At 37.7% G+C, this 6,000-nt stretch overlaps 1 long non-coding RNA gene across 1 annotated transcript in view; it reads right to left on the bottom strand.

The window, feature by feature from the left end:
* Positions 1–1,073: 1,073 nt before the first annotated feature.
* LOC137496443 (uncharacterized) overlaps positions 1,074–6,000 on the bottom strand; it is a 196,366-nt gene continuing 191,439 nt past the window's right edge. Inside the window, exon 5 of the long non-coding RNA XR_011016770.2 lies at positions 1,074–1,222. This is a non-coding gene — a long non-coding RNA (uncharacterized lncRNA). The remainder of the gene's footprint in view (positions 1,223–6,000) is intronic.

The raw sequence follows: 6,000 nt of genomic DNA, 5'->3' as shown, positions 1-6,000 counted from the left end.
TTTCAAAAGATTCATTAAATGTTTATTTTGAAAAAAAAAAAATGTTTTTCCCTGTACATTTCATATTAAAATGCAACAAAACAAGGTGCTTTCTTCCATTTTGTGTCATGTATGCACGGCTTGGATAATTAAAAAGACGAATGTTCTTGTTTCAAGTTAAAAAAGTCTTTACTAGATGCTGGTACAAACCTAATCCACCACAAATGCAAGATTTGATTGATGTTTTGAAAAAATATATTTATTATGGAGAGAACTACACACAGTGTGAACAGCCAAATATATATATATATATATATATATATATATATATATATATATATATATATATATATATATATATATATATATATATATATATATATATATGTTAAATTTAGTTTTAAATGGATTACTCCCATTCAACCTTATGTTTTCCTTCTATAAAATTTCAGGATTTATTTTTACAGGTAACATTGTTTTCACCCGCTGTTATGTTATGATATGTTCTGTTGCTGTTATGAAGGAATTTTTGTTTTCTCTTTGGTCCCTGATTGGGAACCTTCCTAAATTGAGATCAGAATTATTAGCCCCCTTAGATTTTTTCTTCTTTTTTAAATATTTCCCAAATTATGTGTAACGGAGCAAGGAAATTTTCACAGTATGTCTGATATTTTATTTCTTCTGGAGAAAGTCCTACTTGTTTTACTTCAGCTAGAATAAAACCAGTTATTAATTTTTTAAACACCATTTAAAGGACAAAATTATTAGCCCCTTTAAGCTAATTATTATTTTTTTTGACTGTCTACAGAACAAACCATCGTTACCATACAATAACTTGCTTAATTACCCTAACCTGCCTTGTTAACCTAATTAACCTGGTTAAGCCTTTAAATGTCACTTTAAGCTGTAGAGAAGTGTCTTGACAAATATCTAGAACTTATAAACCACTTTAAAGTTGATTTTCCCAATGTACAGTTAAAGTCAGAATATTTAGCCCTCTTCAAATTTTTTTCTTCTTTTTCAAATATTTTCCAAATGATGTTTGACAGAACAAGGACATTTTCCCGGTATGTCTGATAACATTTTTTTCTTCTGGAGAAAGTCTTATTTGTTTTATTTTGGCTAAAATAAAAGCAGTTTTAAATTTTTTAAACACAATTTTAGGGACAAAATTATTAACCCCTTTAAGCTATATATTTTTTCTTTATAATCGACAGAACAAACCAGTCATGCAATAACTTGCCTAATTACCCTAACCTGCCTAGTTAACCTAATGAATCTAGTTAAGCCTTTAAATGTCACTTAAAGCTGTATAGAAGTGTCTTGAAAAACATCTAGTCAAATATCATTTACTGTCATTATGGCAAAGATAAAATAAATCAGTTATTAGAGATTAATTATTAAAACTACTATTATGTTTAGAAACGTGCTGAAAAATAAACAAGCGGTCTAATAATTCAGGCGGGCTAATAATTCAGCTTTTGAATTGCAATTCACAAAATGGATACTTACGGTTTTGTGTCACATTTATATAAAATGGTAGCTATTATGTGAACAATTATAGCTGAAATAATATTAAGAAACTTTTTGTATATTTTATTGGTGGTCATTTTTGTGTAGATGGATATATTTATACATTGATTGTATCTATTTAAAAAAATGAATGAATGTGTGAATGTAGCTTACTGTACGGTAAGTGTGTGCTTTTGTTACTTTTTGGTATTTTCGCATGTAAAAAAAAAGAGCCGGCCAAATGCGATATAAAATAAACACTCAATATGAGCAATATAATTTCCTTTTCCCTATGGAGACTGGAGACGAGACACTGACAGGTGCGTCCATTTAACAGAAAAATCACTGCCACATATGACTCATCTATGACAGGTGACAGCTGTGTGCGCGCTACCAATATACAACATCAATCTATGAGGTGGTGTTAAGTGCATTTTGATCAATATATATATAACCTATACTAAAGCATCGGTGTGAAGTTTTCCACAAAGTATGCACATGAACACATTGAGAGTTTGTGTAAGTATTTGTTCATGTTTGTACATGTTTTACTGTTAGTATCCAGTGTGTGTGTGTCAGTATTAAGTTTCTCTGGCCAACTGCAGGCCTCCTGCAATGCTGGACAGTGTGTTATTTAAAGGTCTTGGATCATATTGCACACGAGAACTGAACTGAGAGTGCTCATACTGACCTGCGGACACAAGATCTCAACTTTCATAAAAATGTGTACAGATGGAATAGGGCAAGCTGTTTTTACTCTTAATCAACAAATTATACCAATATCTATTTATAATATATATAATTTAAACCACCCCAGAAAACAACTAAAGAACAAATACAGGCTACGCTCATGTTTTCCCACCAGCCAAAGAACCACTTAACGCAGGGGTGTCCAAGCTCGGTCCTGGAGGGCCGGTGTCCTGGAGAGTTTATCTCCAACTTGCTTCAACACACCTGTCAGGAAGTTTCTATAACAGTGCTCACCAAACTTGTTCCTGGAGGGCCGGTGTCCTGCAGATTTTCGCTCCAGCCCTAATCAAACACACCTGAACAAGCTAATACCACCCGACTCTACACCATAACTTTTCAATCCAGATGGATGGGGCAACCATTACTGCATCCAAAATGGTGAAAAGCCTTGGAGTAGAGATCTGCGCGGGACTAAATTTTGAATCCCGCTCCCGCCCGTACCCGCCAGGTTTTAGCTCGAACCCAACCGCTCCCGCTTATATTAAGAATTTATTGTCCCGCTGCCCGACCCGCCCCGTTTTCTGCCCGCCGCGCCCAATCCCGCTAAAGAGCAGGGGAGAACAAAACCGAAAATCACCCAGTTATACAGTCCAGACAGCCAAGCTGTCTGTATAAACACACACAGCACCAAGCACACACACACACACAGACAAAGACAAAGCTCTCTCTCGCTCATACGCGCGCGCGCACTAACACACACACAAGCACCAAGCAGACACACAGGCGTTTGCTGTTATAATAACTCAAAGGGTTGTAATACCATGTATCAAGTACCAATGTAATACCAAAAGGTTTTATATAAAGGTATATAAATACTGAGTCGCGCCAGCTCCGGGCCGCAGAGCCCATTACTCTTGGGCCGATTCCGGCGCGGATGCAGCAGCGTCGGCTCGCTTGCGGCCGCCGCATCTGGCCCGATTAATTCGGGCCGGAATCGGGCATTGAGTCCACAAGCATCCGACCCGAGTCCGGCAGCCGAAGCCCGGCCGAGTAGTAAGTCTCCGGCAGGCGAGAATCTAGCCGGAACTGGCCCGAGTGTATTTTGCTATCTGGGAGATCTCTCTCTCTTTCTCTCTCTCTTTCTCTCTCTCTTTCTCTCTCTCTCTCATTCGCGCGCGCGCACTAACATACACACAAGCACTAAGTACACACACCGGCAAAGCTCTCTCTCTCATTTGCATAGAAATATCCGCTATATTGCTAGACAGCCTGCTCCCGTCCCAAATTAAACCCGTTACCGACCGCTCCCGCGATTAATTCGGAAATTTATTCCCGCGCCGCAGAAATCTGGTCGGGTAGACCTCCACCTTGGAGTAACGATTGATGACCAACTAAATTTCTCTGACCAAATTTCTAGAACTGCTCGATCGTGCAGATTTGCACTCTATAACATCAGAAAGATCCGACCCTTCCTATCTGAACATGCAGCTCAACTCCTTGTTCAAGCTCTTGTTCTCTCCAGACTGGATTACTGCAACTCTCTACTAGCCAGGCTTCCAGCAAACTCTATCAAGCTTCTTCAGCTGCTCCAGAACGCAGCAGCACAAGTGGTCTTCAATGAACCTAAAAGAGCACATGTTACTCCGCTACTCATCCGTTTGCACTGGCTGCCAGTTACTGCTCGCATCAAATTCAAAGCTCTGATGTTTGCCTACAAAGCGACTTTGGCTGCTCCCACTTCTGCAGATTTATGCGCCCTCCAGAAACTTGTGCTCTGTGAATGAACGTCGCCTCGTGTTTCCATCCCATAGAGGGATGAAATCACTTTCCCGAACGCTCGCGTTCAATCTGCCCAGTTGGTGGAATGAACTGCCTAACTGCATCAGAACGGCAGAGAGTCACCCGCTGTTTTCAAGAAACGACTAAAAACTCAACTATTTAGTCTCCACTTCCCTTCCTAATCTGCAATTGCCTCTCTGGATATACCACTAACTGTAAAAACTCAAAAAATAAATAAATAAATAAATAAATTTACTAATGCTTTCCTTCTTAGACTTTACAGACCTGAAACTTGCCTACAGCACTTATTCATTGTTGCTCTTATAGTTGTGTAAATTGCTTCCTTGTCCTCATTTGTAAGTCGCTTTGGATAAAAGCGTCTGCTAAATGACTAAATGTAAATGTAATCAAGCTCTTACTTGGTATACTTGAAACATCCAGGCAGGTGTGTTGAAGCAAGTTGGAGCTAAACCCTGCAGGGACACCGGCCCTCCAGGATATCTAATAAGTGCTTGATTAGCTGGTTCGGGTGTTTTTCATTAGGGTTGGAGCTAAACTCTCCTGGACACCAGCCCTCCAGTTTGGACACCCCTGACTTAATGACATCTGGATACAACATCAGGGGTCACCAATCTCGGTCCAGGAGGGCCGGTGTCCCTGCAGGGTTTAGCTCCAACTTGCTTCAACACACCTGCCTAGATGTTTCAAGTATACCAAGTAAGAGCTTGATTAGCTTGTTCAGGTGTGTTTGATTAGGGCTGGAGCTAAAATCTGCAGGACACCGGCCCTCCAGGAACAAGTTTGGTGACCCCTGTACTACAAAGTATCTCAAATACGACAAAGAACTGTTGAAGAACCAATTTGTGCGGGTGTGTATGCGCATGTGCAGATGTCTCTGTGTATTCGATTGTTAGGCTACTAATAATAATAAAAAATTGAGATCTGATCTAAGACCTGTTATTAGGAAATAACCTATTCAGTTTTGACTAGGTATTAGTGTCTTAAAAAAATATTTATAATAGTTACAAGTTATGAAAGTTATACAGCAGAAGATGATTAATTTCTAGAAACTGTAAATTGAATGCAACCAGAATACAAAATAAAAGTATAGAAACATACAAGTGCACAATTTTAAGCACTAGAGTATAAGTTCCACCACTTTATGAAAAGAAAAATAGATTCTAAGTGCATTTTTTTTTCAGATTAAATGTTACAACAGCTTGCCATGTGAACTAGATAGACTAGTCTTACTGTTGTTTCCCGAAAAAATACCCTTTCAGTACAGGTCAGTTTTTGGATCTGACTTCATAGTAAATCACGCGATCACTTTACATCCAAATGGATGCAGTATTACAATCCTTTTTTTTTAAGTGTTCACGCAAATGTGTATTGATCATTTATGTCCATCTGCAGTTCAGCCACTAGAGGTCATTGTTACATGAGAAATCAAGGCACCGTGACATGCAATAGCCAGGATGTAAACAGAATTTAAAGCATGCTTGAGACATCAGGCATATAAACATATATGGGCTAAAAATGTCTCCTTTTTATGGGCATACAATTAAAGCTATTTTATATTAGTAGTATTAGTGATATTAGTTATATTGTGTTGATCCATTAGCATTACAATTAACTGCATGTATCAATGTATTTATTACAACATTTGCTTATTTGTGTTCATTTATAGTTCATGTTAGCTCAGGTATATTAAACATTACTTTAGATAAAAAAAATGTACACTAATAAATTAAAGAAAATGAAATCAACATTAACAAAGGCTAATAAAAAATGTTTTAATGTTTTTGTTGGTGGATCATGTTGTTGTGTTAGCAAAATATTTTCTTCTTATGTAAGTACCGAATTTCATCTGTTTTCACATCACTGTCAGTGTTTATGAAAACATCTGCTTCTGTTTAACTTGCGACAGTCTTTTCTGTTAATCATTTTAATGTGTTTTCAGTATGTACATTCAAAGTTGTTACAAAAACAAACTCATCAGTGCAGGCTTAACTTAATCAGAAAATAAACTTTCCCATTTTA

This window comes from Danio rerio, chromosome 9 (genome assembly GCF_049306965.1).
Source record: "Danio rerio strain Tuebingen ecotype United States chromosome 9, GRCz12tu, whole genome shotgun sequence".
NCBI lineage: Eukaryota > Metazoa > Chordata > Actinopteri > Cypriniformes > Danionidae > Danio > Danio rerio.
Note: the sequence above shows the minus strand (reverse complement) of the source record. Positions and strands in the feature narration are given on the sequence as shown.